This window comes from Euprymna scolopes, chromosome 3 (genome assembly GCF_053919585.1).
Source record: "Euprymna scolopes isolate OS-2025 chromosome 3, ASM5391958v1, whole genome shotgun sequence".
Lineage (NCBI taxonomy): Eukaryota > Metazoa > Mollusca > Cephalopoda > Sepiida > Sepiolidae > Euprymna > Euprymna scolopes.
Window position 1 is genome coordinate 106,837,840 of NC_136484.1, and position 25,173 is coordinate 106,863,012.

General features: G+C 34.3%; 1 long non-coding RNA gene across 1 annotated transcript in view; it reads left to right on the forward strand.

Moving 5' to 3' along the window:
- LOC145258013 (uncharacterized) overlaps positions 1 to 25,173 on the forward strand; it is a 95,631-nt gene that overhangs the window by 56,693 nt on the left and 13,765 nt on the right. The gene's annotated exons all lie outside the window — the stretch shown is intronic.

A 25,173-nucleotide genomic window follows, 5' to 3' on the forward strand; every position in this document is an offset into this window, starting at 1 on the left:
ACCTGTCTCTGCTTTATCGTTATTTTCATGGCAAGTGCTCGTCTAAACTCCAATCTATGATCCCCCCTAGCCTGGCAAATAACCGAATTTGTTAACATTAGACTTGAAAATGAATGTTGCAGCCATTTTGGAAAAAATCCCATGGTATTTTTTTATTTTTTTTACTATTTACAAAATGGTCAGCATTTATCAAGGCCAGATGCCATCTGAGTATTAAGGTTAATGAGATAGAATGATTGTCAGGATCAAGTTCTAATGTTTTTGTGGGGACAGTTCTAGATAGGTATCTGTTCGAATTAGCTTTAAAGACGACCGGATGTAATCTGTAGGGAAGCAGTCCAGTGGTGATGTGTTCTGTAGATGAAAAGCCCTTATGAAGAAGCTCTGTTCGTGGATATTTCTACTGGGGTAGAAAAAAGTTTTACTTTATTGTGATATAAAAAAAAACGAGTTCTTACTCTGAATGTCTATCAATAATTGTTACTCTACTTACTTGTTCCATGGATAGAAATTTCTTGGAAAGAAACATTGTTCATGGCAATTCTTTTTAGTTTTAGATACACATAGGAAAAAAAGACAAATTCCTTATGATGGCTGTATCAATTTTTTTATTTTTTTTAATGTTTTACATATGGAAGTGAGATTGTAGCTCAGTCGAGCACTTTCGATGGAAATAACAATAGAGCAGAGAAAGACTAGCAAATTTTGTCAAAAAAATCCACAGGGAACGAAAGGGAAAATCCCTCACTAGATTTAGATGTCGATTTTGTACTCTGTTTGGGCAGAAATGAGTTCTCTGTGCATCACCTCCCCAGATGTGGCAACAGTACTCCCTCTTAGGACATATCTGACTCTTACACAGGCAGTCTTGCCTCAAGGGCGAGGTACTTTCTGAATCGATAGAATGATCGAACTACTTTTTTTAGCAATCCGAACAATCTTAACAATAGTTTGGGTGTAAGTCTTCCATTTCATGTTTGGAGCTAAAGTCACTCCTAGGAGTTTATCAAAGCAGAAGGCTTCCTCAACGAGAGACCTTATATGTATAAATAATAACGAGGAATTTAACAAAAATAAACGTCTCATATATCCAAAGGAGTTAGAATTAAATTGTTAACATGGAGGAACACCAGCTACATTTTTGGATTTAGATACAAAAATTGAGGATGGAACTTTTATTTAAAAAATGTTTGTTAAAACAAACTCCTTCCCCTTTTAAATCGTTTGTATGCCGCATGAAAATAGCACCTGCCCTATGGATATGTTTTATGGGAGCATTATGTCCGAGTTTTTAAAAATAAAAAATTCAAAACGTCAAAATTAATAGATTTTATATTCCCTATGTAGCAGAAATATATAGTCAATATCAAATCCTTGTTAGGTGTTCATTCTGTGCATAGAGTAAAGGTGACCTGTACCCATAACGACATATCCTTTATATGACAAACAGCTAGTGAACGGTAAAAGCTTGTTGCTAGCAAGTGCATCAGCATCTGACCAAAGGGCACCCAACGACTCTGATCAAGAGGAAACTAATAATGATAATTTAGTCAAGGAAGTCGTCAAACTCACCCAAACTGAAAAAAAGAAAGAAGCGTAAGACAAAATTGATCAGTTCCATATTGTCATCTGTTTGATCCAAAGATCAGCAGAAAGTTTAAGTGTCAAAAAGTAGGTAAGCACGAAACCACATGCATGTGCTGTTACGGAAAGGTTAGGGAGCAACAATACCTCGAGGTCTTGGTGGTACTCATACCAAAATATCTCCTTATTTGCATGCTTGTGAAAGTAATTATATGGCAGACACCCTAAGTTCTTAGCAGTTGGCAGCAACTAGGTGCCCACTATGTTAGCTGAATGTTTTGTCTGTTTTCTGAAAGTGCTATCCATTGTCTAAAGGTCCAGTTCATTCAGCAATCCTGGCAGTCTAAGATCAATTAGCGTCAGAAAACACTAAGTGATTCTTACATTTTACAATAATATTGTCCTGTCTATGTTCGTGCTGATCATTCACAAACAGCTAAAACAATGTTTTATGTTAAAAAAATTAATACGATAACATACTCTCTTCGGAGAGCTTTGCCAAATGACTGAGAACAGAACTTCTTCCATTTTGCCAACATATACATAAATTGGCAGGTTATACTGAAGTATTTAATAAAGGAAACTTCACGCACGCACACACACACACACACACACACACACACACACGCACATATATATATATAAGGAATATACCGATTAATCGGCAGATACTATGTAATCGGTAAATTTGCCGATTAATATGCCGATTATTTACTTATATATATATTACTTTGACACATTTAACATAGTAACTGCTAATTTAGCTTAACATCTGTTAAGTGTCTGGCCAGTATTACGGCTTTTTGTCTTTATTAAATAAAATTACAAAATATAATTTCTAATACTTAAATGAATATAATTAAACAAGTAAATGAGAAAAAGAAATTACAAACCAACTACAAAGTACAAATTGTAATTCTTTAAGTGGATAACTATAAGCTGAAGTGCTGCTGCTGCTATACTTCCTCTTCTATTCTAGCTGCTTGGTTCCTCTGCTCTCATAGTCTTCTCAATATTTAAAGTTGAATACTTTTAAGTTGTATTGTAGAAACATTAGACGTTCTCTATTCTCATGACACAGCCTGTTCTGCATAGGTTCATACACATTACCACCTGTACTAAAGAACCTCTCATCCTCCAAGATGAAGGTGGTGTGCTTAAATATTTTGAAGCCAGTTTACTCAGCAGTGGTAAGGTCTCCTGTGTCTACTTCCACCTCTGAAATGGATCATCACCTCTTGCGAGTAGTTGTAAAGCTACGCAATGGTCAAGTTCTTTTGTGCACTTAACCATAAGGGATTTACTCCTTTTGAGTTTAGATTGTGATTCTTGTATTTCTGTTGTAGTTGCAGTCTCCAGGTTTAACTCAGCTTTTACCTGCTCTAAGTTTGATTTCTTACTGCAGGCTTATTCGAAGCTAATTTATCGAACCTGCTTGAAAGAGATACAGTTTTACTTTCACTTTGATCTTCTTGACCCTCAACAAAGCTTGAAAAAAGTGTATCCTGCTGATTCTGTTTCATTATCATCAGTAGAAAATAGATGTAGAATCCAAATCTTAGTGTTTTCCATGCCATTCTTTTGAAATCTAAAGTATTCTTGAGTGAAATTTCATAAAAATCAGCCCAGCCGTTTTTGAATCCATAGGAAATAAAATCACACGCACACACACACACACACGTACAGACACACACACAGACCAAATTGCCTTTATATAATATTAGGTAGAATATATATATATATATATATATATATATATATATATATATATATGTATATATGTTTCAATATAATCTATTTAGACTCCGGATTCCAGATCTTTCATTTTGAATCTTATGGAGTACAAATTCATTAATGAATTAAGTTTTTACATATAAATTGATTAATTATTTGAATTTTGACTTCTACTCTTTTATTTTAATTAATTCAATAGAAAATATCTTTCAATTCACAGGAAAATTTTATATCTATTATTTCAAATTTATGCTAATCAATGATATATTTTTTAACTAATATTTATTCCATTATGAAAGGAGTCTATCTTTGAAAATTTATGGGTTAAGGATTTTCTGCATTATAATTCCGTTTTTAGATTTTGGATGAATTAATAAATATTCCATTATATTCAATTTTTATTTTCATATATACACATGCAGGTAAGATTCATCGATCTCCCAGATACAGCACCTGTTATTCCAAAATGGTTACTCATCCGGTATTGACCAGGCTCAACAGCTTAACTTCAATGATACAACAAGAGCCAGTGTGCCAATGTTATTGTGACATTTATTTTATACCAGCGGGGAGGGGGCGCTAACACGGTCGTAAAATAGGCTTAAATAAAATTTTAATTCATGCAGATTTCGTATTTATTATTACAGAACTAATCCTCTATTGAATATTATATTGTACCTAATATATAGTACTGATTTCAAGTTTTTTTTTTTTTTTAATGGCTTCTGTGTCATCAACTATAATCGAAACCAAAACATTTGGCACTCCAGCTACCGTTTGAGCTATCGAAAGATAGATAAAAAAAAAAAAAAAAAGATTTAAACATAAGTCACTTCAAGCTATGAATGAATTTGCGTATGCGTAAAAGTAATAGAAATATGTCGCTAAGTTGAAACAAACATTTTGCATTTCAACTTGCCAACATATTTCTGTACATGTTATTCGTCCATCCAAACAAACATTTTACTCGTTATAAACCATCCTTGGTGTATGATTACTATTTCCTGTTAATTTCAGTGTTATGTGACTAGTAGTTTAAGAGTTTAGCGGTGAAATATTTTCACATACATACATACATACACACACACACACACACACACACATTTTTATTTATATAGATTATTTATGAGTTTGAATTGAAAATGATAGAAACTCAACAATAAGAATAAACTAAACGACTTCATCGCTGGGAGAATGAGTACAAAAAGTTCTTTATTCGTTTCTGGGTAAGAGTAGGTGTGTCTGTTGGTATTAAATACACGACATGGCAATATTGATTTACCTAAAAGTCTTGCTATTTATTGATCGGAGTATTATAACGCAAGGGAGGTAACTTGTGAGTTTTTCAATGTTACAAAATGAAAGTAAGAGTTGTTCCCCTTGAATAACGACTGTTAATTATATTCATTTTTTTATATCCATTTATTTTAATAATTTTATTTATATAATTTTTAGATTGCTATTTTATAAGGTCAGTTGAAAAGTTAAAAATGATTGAAACAAACTTTTTTGAGTGATTGATTAAAAGATTTGTCCTTGTAACGAAGAAATCTGATATATTTGGAAGAAAATGTAGAAATAAAGCTATTTTAAATAACTTTTTAACAGTACAAAAACTATAGAGTATTTCATCGAATCTCACGGTAGATAGGGACCGAGACCACCCGTGATATTCGAAAATCCGCAAAGTATGACAAAACGATTATTTTTACCTTATTTAATTGTTTATAGGCTGTTTAAAACCATCCCTGTAATGTTTATAACCTACGTTTTACTATATTAATAATAGAAAGATTGTAACACTTTTTAGATTGTACAGTAGTACACTATTACAGTTCAGTATTGTACATAAGTACAACTGTAACACTAGAGAATTAAGCAAGTACGTACATGCAATAAGTTACCGTAAGCAATACATGTGCAATACATACATACATGATGATTGCAACGTCTTGTCAGACGAGTGCCACTCCCTCAGACATTTAAAATCCATGAGCCCAAATGTCTGAGGGAGTATCTATACAAATTTGATGTTACAGAGTCTTAGCTTTGTACGACAGCTAAGTCTCTCTCTCTCGGTTCAAAATGTTGAGATCCAGCAACAAGCAAGTGCAAGATAGCCAGCAACAAATTAAACTGCAGACCAGCTTAATGCGGGTACTGGTCTTCCGCTTTATGGTTTTTTAAATCAGAGATTTGCTTCTCCTAGAAAGGTTGCCTTCACCACGGCTTACGGGAGCCCTCTCTACCCCAACACACATATACACCCACACAAATATACACGGTGCTAGTTGGCCGTTGACCCAGAAAAAGAGTTCATTCGCCCTTTGGAAGGTCTTATTTTTAATCCTCCAGGAAGACTAGCCGCCCTCCTCACCAAACAAGTCTGGTGGGGAAACCAGTTTAGTCGCCAGTGACCCGACCATGAGGCAGGTAGTACTGGGTTACATGGTACCAGTAGCATATGACATGACCTGTGCAATACATACATACATACATACATACATACATACTTAAATTAAGACAAAATTGACACTTTGCAAAAATTGAAATTTCTCATGTACGCAGTCCTTTCAGGTTTGGCCTGTTTTACAGTGTTTTTGTTTTAGACGCTTTTTATCATATTTCCTTTAGAACACTTGGGTCATGATGTATTTCTTATGTATTTTTGTCCAGTTTTCTTGCAATGTGTTCAATTGTTCTAATTTAATTTTTAAATCATAGAAAACCGGCCAAAAAAGATAGGAAATACATCATGACATTGGTATTCTAAGCATCTAAACTAAAACCCTGTAAAACAGGCCAAACCTTTACATGAGAAATTCCAATTTTTGCAATGTGTCAATTTTGTGTTAATTTTATACAAAAGCGATCAGAAATTCGTAAGAAATATATCATGACACAAGTATTCTAAAGAAAATATGTAAAAGAGCATGCAACCAAAAAACATGTAAAATAGACCAAACCTGACAGGACCGCGTACATGAGAAATTTCAATTTTTGCAACATGTCAATTTAGTCTTAATTCAACTTTTAAATTAATAGAAAACTGGTCAAAAATACTTAAGAAATATATGACACTACAATTCTAAAAAAAAATATGTAAAAGAGCATTTAAACTCACACCCTGTAAAATAGGCCAAACCTGACAGGACCACATAAGAATTTTATATTTCTGCAATGTGTCAATTTTATGCCAATGTAATGTTTACATGATAGAAAACTTGCCAAAAATAATTAAGAAATTCATTATGACACTAGTATTCTAAATAAAATATGTAAAAGAGCATATAAACAAACCCTGTTAAACAGACCAAACCTGACAAGACCGCGTACATGAGAAATTTCAATTTTTGCAATATGTCAATTTTGTCCTCATTTAATGTTTAAATAATAGAAAAACTGCCCAAAAATACTTTAGAAATACATCATGACACAATTTTTTGTATTATTTAGACAATGATTCTCATCTTGGTTGTTTCTTTTGTATTTTTTTTTTTTTTAATGTTTCGGTCGCTGTAACCTCCAGCCCTCTTCAGGTGCATTCACACTGGATGTTATTGGTAAATAGTGAAAAATATGTTTGGTTTATTTGCTTTCCCAACGAACACAGCCGTTAGAAATTTAAAACTCTAATAGCGCCAGGTCTTTTTTGGTTTTATATTAATAACTCCGGGTCCATTCCGGTTTTTTGATACATTAATTATTAATTAAGATACATTAATGTCTCTTAATTATCAGTCCTCATCTCAAAAATTTACATTCATCATATCATATGTAAAAGAGCATCTAAACCAAAACCCTGTTAATTTGACAAAACTTGACAAGACCGCATACATGAGAAATTTCAATTTTTGCAATGTGTCAATTTTGTCTTAATTTAATGTTTAAATAATTAAACAAAAACGGTCAAAAATACTTAAGAAATATATGACACTAGAATTCTAAAGAAAATATGTAAAAGAGCATCTAAACTGAAACCCCGTAAAATAGGCCAAACCTGACAGGACCGCATACATAAGACATTTAAATTTGGCAATGTGTCAATTTTGTCTTAATGTAATGTTTAAATGATAGAAACCGACCAAAATAGCATAAATACATCTAAAGCAAAACCATGTTAAATAGGCCAAACCTGACAGGACTGCATGCATGAGAAATTTCACTTTTTCCACTGTGCCAATTTTGTTTGAATTTAATGTTTAAATCCTAAAAACTAGACAAAACTACAAAAGACATACATCATGACACTAGTATTCTAAAGGAAATATGGAAAAATGAATCTAAACGAAAACCTTTAAAATATGCCCGATTTTGTCTTCAATTAATGTTTTAATTATGGAAAATTGGCCAAAAATATATAAGAAATTCGTCATGACACTAGTATTCTAAAGGAAATGTGTAAAAAAGCATCTAAAACCATCTAAATCCATCATGACACATTACAAAAATTAAAAGATGATCTTTTACGAATTTTTGTAATGTGTCATGATGGATTTCTTCAGATGCTTTTAGATTTGGCTTATTTTACAGGGTTTTGTCTTAATTCAATTTTTAAAGTGTTTTGGTTTAGATGCTCTAAAATTAAGACAATTTAGAGCATCCAAACCAAAACACTTTAAAAATTGAATTAAGACAAAATTGACGCATTGCCAAAATACATTTTGGTAATGTGTCAATTTAGTCTTAATTTAATGTTATAATAATCGAAAACTGGCCAAAATTACTTGCGAAATACATTATGACACTAGTATCTAAAAGAAAATATGTAAAAGAGCATATAAACCAAAACCCTTTAAAATAGGCCAAACCTGACAGGACCGCGTACATGAGACATTTAAATTTTTACATGTCAATTTTGTATTTATTTAATGTTTAAACCATAGAAAACCGGCCAAAAGTACATAAGAATAACATCATTACACTAGTGTTCTAAAGGAAATATGTAAAAGATCATCTAAACCAAAGCCTGTAATATAGTTCAAACCTTACATTGACGCGTACATGAGAAATTTTATGTAATATAGTTCAAACCTTACATTGACGCGTACATGAGAAACTTCATGTAATATAGTTCAAACCTTACATTGACGCGTACATGAGAAATTTCATGTAATATAGGCCAAACCTTACATTGACGCGTACATGAGAAATTTCATGTAATATAGGTCAAACTTTACATTGACGCGTACATGAGAAATTTCATGCAATATAGTTCAAACCTTACATTGATGCGTACATGAGAAATTTCATGTAATATAGGTCAAACCTTACATTGACGCGTACATGAGAAATTTCATGTAATATAGGCCAAACCTTACATTGACGCATACATGAGAAATTTCATGTAATATAGGTCAAACCTTACATTGACGCGTACATGAGAAATTTCATGTAATATAGGTCAAACCTTACATTGACGCGTACATGAGAAATTTCATGTAATATAGGTCAAACCTTACATTGACGCGTACATGAGAAATTTCAATTTTGGCAATGTGTCAATCTTTTCTTAATTTAATGTTTAAATCATAGAGTTATAACTCCCAAGGAGGTTTTACTATAAGTTGCTCTAATATGGTTGATAAAATTGGTCAATACTGTGATAATCGTTCACCACCGTTAGATAATTTTTTAAATGAGTAACATTTCTGGGTGTTGGTATAGGAAGAAGACGCACTTTTGCGCATTAGTGTAACATTACCCAACACTTCGTAGCCTCAGTCGCAATGTTGACACAGAATAGAACAGAACTTCCACTTGTTTTTTGTTTTTGTTTTTTTGGTGTAAAACGACATATATTTCTAAATTCTTATGCCACGTGTGAGTTCTCGTAATGGCCACAACGTCCCTCACGTGATCATTTTTTTCGAACATGCTCTCGAATGTCGTCCACGTCGCTTACATGATCATCTTCTCATTTTTCTCCTCTTTTATAGTCCTCTTTTTCCTTACTATGACGTCATTTCACTCACAACTCGTAATTTGCATCCATGCAGTGGGACATTATTAGTATATAATGAAAGCCATCGCATGAAAAGAAAAATAAAACCTTTTTTATAATAACAATAAAAGGGTTCAATCTAATTCCATAATCGGTAGAAGTGGAAGAAAGTTGGACAGTTCCATGCCATAGCTTCCATTACATACCAGTCATAAATAAAGACTTTTTTTCTCTCGCAGAGAAATGTCCCTGCTGGGCGATTTGGTCACACACTAATCAATCAGTTTGCAGGGTACATTGTTTTCATCTGTCCCCTAAAGAACTACTTCTCCCCTTTTGGGAACACAGCCGCTTAGCAAAGAGAACCCTGGAAGCAACAAGCGGAGACAACCATTCTCTTCCTTCTGTTCATGCTCAGGCATTGAATATTTTTGCCTGAAGAATACTGCTGACAGACCTTCGACAGCCTAAAGAACTTTCTACTACCTCCGGTCGGAAATAGTTGGTGCAGAATTAAAACTGTCCGCGTTTTTGGTTTTGTCACGCACCATTTCAATGTTTTAGGGGGTAACTGGTAGCACTTCAGAGCGTGCTTAATTGAAAAAGAACAGTTTTCGTTCTAAAAGTCATTTAGAGTTTAATCTATGCAAGTTACTTTGTTGACTGTTATATAATCTATTTTTAAAAATACCCGCAGTAGCTATATAAATATGGAAAATGTAGTTGATGCCAATGTGCAAGGTAAAAACAGAAGTGATAAGAGAGAATTGACAAATTCAAGACGAACAGCAGTTCTGCAAGCGTTGCTACAAAGGTCTAAAGGGCGCATTCTAGAACGAGGTGCAATCAAAGATGTTGCCACAAAATTCGGTATAGGAAGAAATACTGTAGGCAGAATTTGGTCACAAGCACTAGAAAGTTTGTCCAATATATTGGTGCCAATGGATTCTTTGAGCCGTAAGTTTCTCTGTGGCCAAAAAAAGGACTATAGTTCACAGTTGGCAAAAATAAACATCATTCCCTTAAGAAAAAGAACCACTTCGAGGTCTACTGCTCAAGCATGTGGAATACCTAAGACAACGTTGATTGCAAGGATGAAAGATGTCGAAATTCGGGCACATTCAAATGCTGTAAAACCACTTCTCATGATAGAAAACATGAAATGTCGCGTTGATTTTTGCCATTCGCAGTTGGATTTAAATCGAGGAACTTTTAGAGAAATGTTTGATGCCATACATATTGATGAGAAATGGTTTTACATGGCGCAAAATGCAAGGAAATTTTATTTAGGCAAAGACGAACATGACCCTTTAAGAACCACTAAAAGCAAGCTTTTCATTACAAAGGTAATGTTTCTTGCTGCCGTGGCTCGACCTCGTTGGGATCCACATCGCAAATGTTACTTTGACGAGAAGATTGGAATTTGGCCATTTGTAAAATAAGAGGCGGCTAAACATAACAGCAGAAACAGGCCTGCTGGAACAATGGTAACTAAAATCATGGATATAATCACGAAAATTCAGATTCGTGAATTCCTTGTTGAAAAAGGTCTTGTTTCCACAAGGAACAAATGGCCAAGTGGATCCATTGCACAACGAATCATAATTCAACAAGACAATGCTATGCCACACGTACATCTAACGGACCCGGTGTTCAAACAAGAATCAGAGAGATTAGGGCTGAATATTGAACTGGGTAAAGAGCCTGCAAACAGTCCGGATCTGAATGTGCTTGACCAAAGTTACTTCAATACAATCCAATCCATTCAACACCAAAAGGCTCCAAAGAATATTGATGAATTAATTGAAGCAGTTGAAACCAGCTTTCAAGAATTAGAAAAATCAAAGTTGAACAACATTTTCCTGACATTGCAGGAGACAATGGAACAAATAATTTTGGCTGATGGTGGCAACAATTACAGGCTTCAGCATATGTCAAAAGCAAAGCTAGAAAGAAAAGGAAAACTTCCCACTTCAATTTTGATATCAGAAGAATTGAAAAGTTAATTAACACAGTTGAATAAATAGATGTTTTAGCTTTTTGCATTATTTTTTTTTGTATATTTATTTAATCGTACATTGTAAGAATGTACGTACAATCAATTGCCAATTTAATTAAGTATAATTATTTGGTTAACCTGTATTTCTTTTCAAAAGTACTGCCTTATAAAACTTGAAACTTGTATGCACCAAGTATTTCCGATCAAACTGAACATTTTTGTGCATCAATTATTTCCGACCGGAGGTAGTATCTTTCTTTTCTACACACAGAGACGGTGTAGGTAATTGAATAAATCCTTTCATTGTTTTGTTTTTTCTTTTTATGCAACAGTTTTCATTACATACAAATAAAACTTGAATGCCTACATATTGGAGAGAACTTGAATGCCTACGAGACACTATCTTTGCGAAAATACAAGTATGTGCAGAAGTGTTCTAATTGTCTGGTGTATTTCTACGTTAGTTAGAATATGCCTGTTTTAGCCAATCGAACTACATACTAACCACTACATAAATGATTACTTGTAAATACAAAAATTCTCCATCATATAACTGCTAGCTTTCCTTGCCCGATTCCATAAACGCTTGTTACTTCAATAGCTTTTTCCAACGTTAATGTTGCTAAGTGGATACTCTTGAATTCTTTTGTCTTTTTTTCTTCCGACTAAACAATCTCATATTTGCTCATCTACTTTTTTCATCAAAATTAAAGTTTCCATATTCGCCTTCCTTTTTGTATCTTATGTCAAACAGTAAACGTTCGTGAATTTTATCAAAAACGTGACTGATGGGTCTTGTGTGTTTTTGGGGGTTATTTTTACAAGGGAGTCACCACTTATCAAAGCCTGAAGGCCACACGAGGACAAGGGTTAATGAATGTAAGGTGGTAATTTAGTAATCGTTAATGGTGTAAATTGAGTAGAATTTTAATTATTAAAGTGAAAATGTTAAACAAGAATTTGTTTACATTGGACTTGAACGCTAACATATTGTAATCAACCGGGAAGCACTGTAGTGTAGCAGGGTATATATTGAGACAACATATAACGGGACTCATAAAGAAGCATGATAATGACATTTACATACTGTTTACATCACGCCAACGACGACTGTGACGATTCTTGGGGACTTCATATTATTATTAATAATACGGAGCTGAGATATTTATGCAACAGTTCTTGTTAACACAGAGGGGAGAGACATTATTGATGATAGCGGAACAGGACAGACAGGTCTTTTAAGATAATAGATAGAGGGGAGTAGATGGGGGAGCTACATCTTTCTGATAATGGCAGAGGGGACACATAATACTTTGAGGGAGTTATACAAAGTTTGTTTACAAGATGATTGATAAAACACATTTACCTTTTCCTTTTTGGTGGAAATGACGACAGACGAAGACAACATTTTACAAATATAGATGATTCTTTATTCATACCAGCTGGATGATGATGATAGTGATCAGGGATTCAAGCCTTTACGACTACATGGTCTTATCTCCCCCCCCTATTGCCTCTAAAAGAGCGTCAGCTCCGAGTGTGGCTGACTCGACTCTGACTGAGTTGCTCTCTGGCTTTGTCTCTCCTCTGTGACTGTCTCTAACCTCGAACCCTGTCTCAATATATTGAGAATCTCCTTTCTTGATGCCGTCAGAGGCGTGACCTACATTTCAAATTACACGTGCGCTGGTAAACAAAGAAATTCCTAAATTAAATTGTATCATTTACCCTATTTGTTAATCATTATTTCTAAACACATATTATCCATTCTTTTAACTGACATATTTAATATCCAGTTATTTCTAAAACAATGAACAATCGACTGCATTCCTAAATTAAATATCTATATCTGACATAAATAATATTTAGTGATTTGCAAGAACAATGACAATCGTCCGTCATTCCTAGGATTTCAATATGTATTCTTTTTTAACTTTTCTTACTGGGTTCGATTCTAACCTTTTCCAAATATCCTTTTCAACTTATCTTGTTTGCTCTTTTACTTAGTGGGGCCTGTTCCTTTTTTACATAACAGCAAGCTCATGGAAGTGTTCCACATGCGGGCTGTTCTAGGAAAGAAACTTTGTTCATGAAATCTGCATTTAAAATTAGGCACAGGTAGAGAGTGGGGAAAAATTGTTGATAGTGGCTGTAGTAGTCGAATGTTTTTTTGTGAAAGTTTGGCAAGGGGGGACCATAGATTGGAGCTCAGACGAGCACTTGCCATGAAAATAACGATAGAGCAGAAACAGGTTCACAACCTTTCTTTTGAGGGAAAGAAGTTGCTAGGAGGAGAAAAGGGCATCACATAACTAGGTTTCAAAGTCAGTTTTGTGCAGTCACACACATACACACACACACACACACACACAAATAAACGAACCGTTATTCATTTCAATTTCCCCGTGCATTTTGCACAAAAATAAGTTCTTTCAGCAACAGCACAATTTCAAATACACCCACACACTTTTCTCACAACAACCAAAGTAAAATGAACATATTTCTAGCGGACGTACTTGGCGACAGTATCACATGACGCAAGCGACCAATAAGAAAATTCAGAAGAACGCCTTTTTAACGCTTTTCCAAAAACCAAAATATCAGCAGTAGCAATCTTGGTTTTGGACCCAAAATGTATAAAAACGCATCAAACAGTCTTCTAGAGTTAATTCAATTCAGTGAATTCCATTAATTCATTTCGTTCATTCAGTCACTTCGACGACACACAAGAACATGCCACACGCATCCGCTCCACACATTTTCTAATTAATAACACCGAATTACTTTCCTCACGAATTACCTTCCTCGTGGGACTTTTAAGTAAGGCGAATTTCGCCAATTATAAACACAAACTTTAAAATAATCTTATTTTCACACAGGACTTTAACCTTTTAAACTCCTTGATTCCACGAAGGACTTTCATCTAACATTCTAATCATAATGACTTCGAAAGGACTTTCACCGATCGGACCTTTGTTTATTCACCTTGTTCTTTTTGTTAAAAAATAAATGCGGTGCATTTTAAATCAGAAGGAGGTGTTATTTTTTTTAATTCTTTTTTTTTATTTTGTTTGGGGCAAAGAGATTTAATTCCACTTAAACCTCTGCACTCCTACACTATATAGTAGTTTTCCATGATGCTAAATTCAAATATACATGTCTTAAGGCGTGAAACTGTATCGTTTGTCTGTTTTCACTAGATTTCGGCATTCCCAGGAGCTCAAAAGGGGTCACAAATGCCCCAAAATTGAAAAAAAAATTACACTTTTTACCCCATAACTTTTGCTCCATCCATTAGATTTTTCTGAAACTTGGCAAAAATGTGAAGGCAACGTTGGCCGTTCACACTTTGCACATTCATCATTTCTCCATTATTTTTTGTGGCGTCATCTCACATGCAGCACAAGAGGGCGACCACACACGCGTGACTTGTTGAACTTAGTTTGAATTACCAGAAAAATTTGATTAGAAACAAGAATTCATTTGGGATTGTCTACTTTTTTTACGATTATAATACTTCGTGTCGTTTTGTTTCATTCTTTCTTTTCTTATTTTATTTGGGGCAAAGAGATTTAATTTTCCTTAAACTTCTGCACCCCTACAGTTTTGAACTTTATCAAAGTAAGATAGGTCGCTCTGAGAAACTCCTGCCCAGATGTGGCAACATTATTCTATTTTAGGATGAACTTTGTCCGCAACCTCATACTTGCTTTAGAAAGTGAGGAAGAAATCGAATCCAAATAAAACAAAAATAAAGAGGATAAGCAATTAGAGCCATTTGCTTTTTAGCATTCGTCATAATCACTTTGCAATTGGATCATCACAGATCTTTCAATTAAAGCACATCGGTGTTCAAATGCTTTCTCCTCCACTTTTTATTTTATTGAAAAAAATTTAGGGTTTAAATTACATTTTTCAAGTAGTTATAAGCTTCGAAAGATAGTGAGTCTAATTATTCAAATTTTTATCGCTAATTTTTAATGGCGACATCTGACACGGCTAGTAATGCGTTTCATTACTGGACATCGCCTGATCAAAAAACACAAAATATCCACTTTCCGTTAAACTACTCTATTTGATAAAATCAAAAGTAAAGGTCTTAAACTTTTGGGTCTTGTCAAACGATAAACCACTGGCCTGTCAAAGTTATGCTTTGAATATATGCTAGAAGGCAAAAGAGGCAGAGGAAAGCCAAAGAGAAGGAAAATGTTTTTGATTGGATATTTCTCAACAGTTGGGTGTCCATCAACCAACTTGCCCTGGATTGGAAGGAATGGCGAACAATAAATCACGTGGGTTGGGAGCAGAGCTGTTGCAGAGACCGGAAATCCCATAGAATCTGCGGCAGTATTGTCTATAGTTTTATAATTTCCTCTGGGATTTTGAGAATAAAAGTTGTTTTTTTTTTGGGGGGGGGTACTTATAATATTGTCGAGATGAATGTCAGGTGTCCCTTTCTCTGTGAACCCAGGTGGCACATTCAAAAGTTGGTGTGTATACTTCCTCACAATCTCTCTTCCTGCATTAAAACAAAAATTCACAGCTTCCAACTATCTAGCAATGGTGTTTTTTTTTTCTTTTTCTTTTTACATTTTCACCCCAAACAAGGCACATTGCCATTTTCATGTAGGGGGCTACTATTAGGGACACAGGCTACAGGGGTACTAGGTGGGGAGTTGGGCAGCAATATGTCGGTTCATGTTAAACTTGAACTTCTGCATGTCAGTACAGTTGGGGAAGCAGGAACCTGGAAGGGAATTCCAAAGTCTAGCGGTTCTGGGGAAGAAACTACTGAAGTAGAAGGCTCTCTTACATCTAGGGATCTCTACCCTGAAGGGGTGGGATTTTACTGCTTGTCAGGTTTGTCAGGGGTATTTACATAGAGGAAGTACAAGTGCTTGTAGTTCGTCGGAACATTCATCATTAAAGTACTTGTAGAACAGGCAGAAGGATGCTACATTTCGTTGATGGGACAGAGGCTGAAGCTTGGATGACAGTTCAGGACCTATTAGGTTGGCGACTCTCTTTTGAACCTTGTCTAGGAGTGAGACTAGTAGCAGATGCACCGGCCCAAATATGACAGCAATACTCCATGCATGGGCGAATGGTGGCCTTATAGAGGTACAGGATACTTTCGGGCATTAGTAGCTTTTTAGCACGGTAGAGAGAACCTACCTTTTTCGCAGCGGTCCTGGCAATGCTCTCAATGTAATTGTTCCAACTCATGTTTCCTGTGAACGTTAGGCCGAGGAGTTTAAAAGATGTGTTTTCAGATAAAGAGTCTTTGGTCATTGCTATTGGTGGTAGAGAAGGCTTCTTATAGTTATTGAAGGAAACAAGTTTAGTCTTGGCAGTATTGAATGTGACCATCCATTTTTGTCCCCATTCCACTACGGATTGGAGGACATCCTCCAGTGTTTCTACCATTTCTTTAGATATGTGTTCATTTGTTTTTCTGTCGTGTCTGTTATAGAGCGTGGTGTCATCAGCATATATACCCATCTCACAGACAACTTTGTCAGGAAGGTCATTTATGAATATTAGGAATAATAGAGGTCCAAGGATAGACCCCCTAAGGCACTCCCGCATTTATATCATATTGTTTAGATGTACGACCATCGAGGACAACCTGGGTTTTTCTCTTATCTAAGAAGGATTTAATCATGTTAAGTATTTTTCCAGTGATACCGTATGATCTGATTTTCCTGAGAAGACCTTCATGATATACCCTGTCAAAAGCCTTAGATATATCTAGAGCTACCGCTCTACCCTCCGCTGCGTTGTCAAGTGAATGGTATATACGCTCAGAGATTATAGTGTGGACCAGATCATAAATTGCACATTAGAACAGCATTGTAAACTTTGAATTAGAATCATGACTTTGGTTACTCATCTCATCTTGCTTTTGTAGCTTAGAATCTGATATGTTCGGCTTCATTAAATGACAAAAGCTTGTTAATCACCGTTTGAAGACCATTTCAGCTGGAAAAACTCAAGTCGTTCTAAAAGTAATATTCAGTTTAAATTGGTTTCAATTGTTGTCTTCCTATCTGTCTTCGTCTTTCTCAATATTTCTTTGAATATGTGTACACTGTGCTCCATCTTGAAAATTATAAAAATTTTAAGATTTAATAACGAATAAAAATGTTATTAATCTGTTAGGTGTCCTTCATGAAGTGAACAATGACATGAAGTGCTAAATTCGAATCCTGTCAGTACCATAGCACCACTTTTATTATGGATGTTGGCAACCTTCATGTGCTGCTTCCTCTACTTTTGTTCACCCCAAACAAAGTATATTGCAACTGTGATACTAAGTTCATAAGGAGAGATGTATTGGTCACCATTAACTACTATTATTAGAGTTTAAAATTATAAGGAGCATCATTTATGGGCAATAGCAGAGCAAGATGATTGTTCACATTACATTTAAATTTCTGCATATTGGTAGTTGAGAGGAAACAGGAAGTAGGAAAAGAAATCCAAATGCAAGCAATCCAGGAAAAGAAGATTTTAGATTAGAAAATATTCCAGTATCTAGGGAGGGGGGAGATTTTGTTGCTAGTCATGTTGGTGGGGGTATTTATTTTGTTGCTAGTTATGTTGGTGGGGGTATTTATTTTGTTGCTAGTCATGTTGGTGGGGGTATTTACGTTAAGAGGATACAAATGCAGTAAGTTCAGCAGAGCACATTCCGTGGAAATACTTGTAAAACAAGCGCAGAGATGCAGCATTGTGGTGATGGGACAGGGGCTAGATCTTGGTAGACAGTGTGGCACCTATTAGGGTCGAGAGTCTTTTGCACCCTGTCCAAGAGATAGTTGAAAATGGTGGCGACTATGTAGAAAAATAAATACTGGAGGACAAAAATCTGCTTGTTTTAATGGTACCACTGCTGTCATGATAATTCTTCAACTTTTTAAATTTAATTTCCTCCCCTCATAACAGTCCTCATATTTTGACACCTCACCCTTTTCCCCTTCGTTCATAGAAACCTCAATAGTATTTCTTCCTCCCACCCCTTATTGACGCTGTAATTCACACTGACCATCTTTTGCATATCTTCTGTTCTCGCTTTTCTTTCCCTTTCTTTTTTTTTTCTTTCTTGCTTTTTTCTCTCTTTTGCCGTCTATTCCTTCATTCCTTTCAATGTCTAGAGTCTATAATGTCACTTAACCCCCACCCCTTCCTCCTGAATTAAACGTTTTTATTTTACTTCTTTTTTTTTTTTTTTTTTTTTTTTTTTTTTTGCAAATATCTCCTCTATTCCTTCAGTTAAGAACCAGATTTCTTCATGGGAACACACTTTATTACTTCACCTGAAGAAGACTTGTGATCCAGACTAGCATATATATATATACACACACACACATACTAAGTTCATAAGGAGAGATGTATTGGTCACCATTACTAAACTGTTTCATCACTTGCTCTGTTGCAACCCCTTGAGGTTTGAGGCGACAGATTTTTTCACGTGTTTATTTATATGTTATACAGAGCAGTTTAATTAATCCAGTTACGAGCGAATGGTAACTTTATTGATAGATAGGATACTGACAGGTATGAGAAGTTTTCTTGCCCAATAGAGAGAGCCCATCTTCTTTGCAGCAGACTTGGCAGAATTTTTTTCTGTATGTATTCCAATACATGTTGCGTAAATGTTAGTTCGAGGAATTTGGATGTTCATATCTCAGGAGAGGCGTTATTGTCCATCGCAATTGGTGGTTGGAAAAGTTTCTTATAATTTTTGAATGTAAGAAAGTTTATCTTGGTAACATTCAATATTATATCCCCATTTTACTACAAAACAAAGGTCAATTTTTAAAGATTCAGCTATTACCTTAGGTATGTGCATGCCCATATGCTGAGAAAAGAGTGTGATGTCATTAGCAAATATATATATATGTATATATAATTTTCTTTATTTATGCAAACATTATTGGCTACATATGTGCATATATGTTTCAGCTGTGATTTCTTTTAAAATCCAGCATCATCAGGCCACGTCTAAACTGGTTTCAATGCATTTTAAAAGAGGTATAAATAAACACCTTTCCCTTCTCGTGTGAACTAAACCTGCTATCGCAACTGTTCTACATCTACTAACCACGGGTGTTTCTCTCGTCTATTCTTTCAGTATAGAAATATCATTGAAATCTTCTGGTCTGCACACATCTCCCTATATTGTCCGAATTTTATCTTCCTTTGAGATCATCAGAACTAAGTTTATCTTTAAGATTCACATTACATATCCATTGTATCATTCTCTTTTTATTTCTTTCCATGCAACGCATGTCTTCAACCTTCACTAGCCAGTTTTCACTGCATACACATGCATAGTTATCTCTTTACCTGGTTGATAGTGGAAAATTTCTGCTGGTTAGTAATATCAAAAGTTCCCAGAACTTACTCCATCCAATTCTTGTAATCCCACGAGCACCAACTCCTCCCTGTACTCCAATGTAACAAAGCTTTCTGTGGTCCTGGTAAAAAAAACTTCTGAAACAACCTTAATAGATTCATATGACTATGATGATTATTATTATCATTATTCTATGTTCCAATTAAGGAAAATAACAGTTATCTACATTTTGAAGAAAACAGCCATTTGAAAATAATTCCGCCCTGGATAAAGTATTTGTTTTAGGAAATTAAATCGAGTTAAATTCCATTCTTCTTAACAACGTGCTTAAACAATCCATATGTCAAACGAGAATCAATTTCTTGAGGAAGTCATCCAAGCAAAAAATCCCTATACATGAAATGAATACGTTTTACATGTTTGATATCTTTTTGATATCAAACATGCAAAACGTATTTAATGGTTGGCAATCAGGATGCTGACAAGATGTATTATTATATTAGCATGCCGAGTAATCTGGTTGATTATTATTATTAGAAAAATAAAAATTAGATTTTGGAAAATGTAGATTTACAACTTGGAATGTTTAGCGAAGAATTGAACTCAGAAATAAACACAGTCGATTTAGGAATTTTAAAGTAGATTAGAATTTAGTTAGCTAAGTAAACAAGGATTCATCTTACGTGAATGACACATGGTTTGGTCTGTTTTGCTGACGTAATCATTAGTTAGCAGAGATCAAATTGGGGAGTTGGCAAGAAACGTGTTGGCAAACAGACGTATGGACGACCCTGTTAGAAGCAGGAGGGGGAACCAGTGAAAATTTAGAAAGATACCCAGCGTGTCAAACTTTGACAAAGGAATCCATAAGATGAATAAAGACCATGTGAAATATAACTCCTTGTTATGGCGTTCTTTCGGTGTTTTGACAAACAAGAAGGTATGTGATTCCTTTAATCTGAAACAAGCAGACATATGTTATACGAATGATTGTAAGAAAAGCTGTCTATAAAAATGTATGTGCCACGTTTGTTAACTATGCGCATTTGTAAAGAAGTGGGCACACTTACAATGAACATTTTAATCACCAGATGACACACTGTAGATATCACAATGTTAAGGAGAATCTGTTTATATACATGGGTAATAATGTTATGCATCCACCGATTCCATAACAAGGATTCTCGCTAGCACCAGCTCCTTCTTGTGCTCTAGTGGTATCCCCCAGGTAATAAAACTTTAGAACAACCTTAATAGATTCATATGATTATGATGATTATTATCATCATTATTATGTGTTCCAATCAAGGAAAGTAACCCTGTATGAAAGAATACACAGTTACCTACCTTTTGAAGGTAGCGGTCATTTGAAAATAATTCCGACCCGAACAAAGTATTTTCTTGAGGAAATTAAATCGATTTCCATTCTATTCTTCTTAACAGCATGCTACAACAATTGATATGAAAAACTGTCAAACCAGAATCAACTTCTTGGGTATGTCATCAAAACAAAAAAAAACTATGTTCAAAAAGATATCACACATGTGAAAGGTGTTTAATGGTTTGAAACCAGGATGGTGGCGGGATTCTTCATTCTTACCAACAAAGAACAGCTTCAAAGACTAAATCTGTTCTCACTTGAGCAGTAAAGAATTTGCATACAACATCAGTAACAGGAATGCAAATTTATCATTAGAGGAGTTTTTCACCGCCAATACCAATTTGTGGTCTCCACGATCACCCGCAGAAGATGTACCTTCGTCGCATTCATCTCAACAGAAAAAAAAACGCCCTTCTTTGTCTGTGTTCCAGCTCCTTGTAACAGCTACATGCCAGAAGAGATTGTGACGATGTCTATCATATTCAGGTTTACAGTCACCTTACACCAGGGCTTTACGTTGTGAGTGAAACAGTCGCATTTGTGAGTGATTTTTTTTTTCCATGTGGCAACTAGAAATAATTAAACGCTTATCTTTTGGCGATTACGTTTCTTTCACCGACAATCTTCCAAAGCTCATTGATGAATGAAAACATCTCCTTTCAACCTTCATATATATATATATATATTAGTAAAACAAGCAAAATCAAATTATTGAAGCAATAAACAGTTTAATAGAACAATGTACTCTCTTTTTAACGAAGGCCGTTTAAAAAAAAATCATTTGAAGAAATCCAAATGTTTGTACCTTCAAATCTCAACATAAAATTTTGTGCATATTTAAAATTACACTTATTTAAAAAAAAAAATACAGAAAAATGTTTGATGTACTTACTTGTCATGGAACAAAGATGTCATATTCCAAAAATCATATGATTTGGCTAATAACTTTTCTATTTGGCTTGTAAACGAGAATATTTAGTTGTCAAAGGTCAAAAAAAGATAAATTTGTTTGCCTTAGACAAACATATATATATATATATATATATATAGATAGATAGATAGATAGATGTAATGCATTCGAATTGCTTTTTTTGTTGTTGCTTTTTCATTTTTACATGGCTTGCTGCAATTTGCTATTTTAAGTCTGATAAAACTGGTTGATTGATTAAAATATTAATTCTGTAGGAAGAAAGCTATCGATGATAAAAGCACTAGAAACAGACTGGCATTATTTTATATCTTACGAGGTGCCTTAAATAAGTTTCCAGGCTTTTTTTTTTTTCGTACAGGCATTTAAAATTGTCTTAGACTCTTGAAAATACATCTTATGAGATACCTGATCAATTTTTATGATTTCAGGTTCAGATGAATAGCTATAACAGGAATTGTAATACACTCTACTAAATGCTGATTGTCACAGCTGGAGAATTTCAAAAGTGCAAGCTGGACGTGAGGACACTTTAGAAGAACAATATGCAATAAAATTCTGTTTTGAACTCTAAAAAAATGCCACAGAAACATATAGAATGCTTCAGACTGCTTTTAAACCATCTTGCATAAATCGTGCATCAGTTTTTGAGTGGCATAAGGGATTCAAAGAAGGCAGGGAGTCTGTTAGGGATGATGAGAGGTGTGAGAGGAGTAAGGAAATCAAAACACCTGGGTTGATTGGCCAAATAAACAATTTCATGGATAAGGATCGTCGTGTGTCTATAGAGACAATAAGTGCACAGTTTGATGTCAGTGTGGTAATTTTATACACAATTATTCACAAGGAACAAGTGAAGATGCAGAAGATTTGCACAAAGTTTGTCCCAAGGGTGCTCAGAGAAGATCAAAAAGAAAGACATTGTCATCAGAGCAGGGAAATAGTCGAGCTGATCAATTCAGATCCCTATAATCCAGTAACTTTTGATTACTCCTTGTAACTTTGGATTATTCGCTAAACTCATGTAAAACCTTAGAGGCTGTAATTATAAGACAATTGAGGAGATGAAAGAGGCTGTGATGAGGGTCATTGACAGGCTTACATGAGAGGACTTCCCTGGGGCCTTCCAGAAATTGTTGGAAAGGCGCAACGTGCATTGTATCTGGAGGAAATTACTTCGAAGGAGACTAAAATTTCATGTGTCCATGCGGAAAATCTCTGGAAACTTATTTAAGGCGCCTCGTATGTATGTCTAGATTGGCATTATTTTATATCTTAGATACATATGAAGAGTTTAACTCCAAAATGTGATAAACATCATTTTTAGAATTGTGAAGATTTTATTATAAAAAAACGTCTGCGTTTTATCAATCTACCATCCCATAATGTTGGAAAGAATGTAATATTCATTTAATCTTTTTGCTTTCAGTAAAAATAAGATTATACAGTCGAAATGTAGATTTGAAATATTCACTGGTTTATAGACTTGTTAGACAATCCATGATCTGTTAGGTTAAAATTTGTTAAAATAATTCATCAGATTTTTTTCTTGTTACCTTCTGGCTCTTTCTCGAAACGATTTGAGAAAAAAAAGACGTCCATGGTAGCTTGACTAAGCTATATTAGTACCAATTTATATATAACAATATTTTCTAGTTTAAAAGATTTATGATTTTTACCGACAGACACTAGTGTTCCATGCTTATGAAATCTTCAGTGTAGAAAATGAAAATTACTGCCAATCAAAGGATTTTAAACAAGTACGGCACAATCACGTTGACACACAGGTTCTCGCCAGATCACCGAAGTTAAGCAACGTTGAGCCTGGCCAGTACCAGATGCATGACCATTTGGAAAGGCTAGGCACTGTATGCACCTTCTGGGAAGGTTGGGCGTGGGGCCAGCATCCTCACTCTGTAAAAAGAACTCCTCGCTACAAAAACATCTACAAATATGTAGATGGCCTATGCCCCTCCAGGGGCTCAAGGGCTATGAATGGATGGAAAGGATTTCAAATGCAGGTACAATGTCAACTGCAATCTGGTAGTCAACACCTAGGCCACTTGTGATAAATGATATATATATACATATATAGATAAACAGATAGAGAGACAGACAGTCTTGGAAATTTTTCAACCTTTGAAACTACTTAAAAAAAAATGAAAAATAAACGTCTAATCTCCAGTCATTTGTTGGGAAACTATTTTGTTTTAGTTTGCTTCTGAGCATTAATATTAGTGCTATATATATATATATATATATATATATATATATATATATATATATACTGCTTTACTGGAAACAGAACCCCATTTATGTTTTGGCTTTCAAAAAATGTGTTTTAAAAAAAATATATCAGTTTCTCTGTTTTCATAACGTATTTAAAACAATAAAACACAAAATTCAATAGAAATATAAATACGACAATCATTTCTTTTTCAAGTTTTTATTTGCATGTTTCAACATTTCATTCGCATGTTTTTCTTCTTTAATAACTTATGGACAGAAAAAAGGTTAGGCGTGGTTTATATAGTCAATTTATATTTATATAATAATTGATTTCTCTTTCTTTTTTATACTTGTGAGGGAGGTATCGTTTCTTTTTAACATTTTCAAAGAATGCTCTGCCTTCATATCATAAACTTGCTTCAGAAATAACAAGAAAGACATATATATAGATAGATATGTGCATATATATATATGTGTGTATGTATGTATGTATATATATATATATATATATATATATATATACATGTATACATGTATACATACATAATTATATATATATATACACACACTTACATGTGTGTATATTTATATATAGTATTTCCAAGATGTGCTTAAAAAACAAGAACGTGTTCGATTATGATTGTAAGAGCTTAATATTTATTTAAAAATATAATGTCCTAATGCATTCAGAAAACCAAGGTTTCATGAGGAAGTCCGGTTTAGTTTACAGAAAAAAATATATTTCGTGTTCGGTATCCTTGTGAAACACCATTTTCTTTATTGCACTAGGCCTATATATATATATATATATATATATATATATATATATATATATATATAATTAGTGAAGAATGGAAGGAAAAAAACATTTTTCTTTCAAAGATACAAAGAAAGACTAAAATTTAGAAAAAGAGAAAAAGATAATTTTAAGTATTTTCGATTTTTTTTTTTTTTTTTTTTGTAATGTCTTGATGCATCTCTTTAAGTGGCTTTGTCTGTAAAGCCTTCAGGT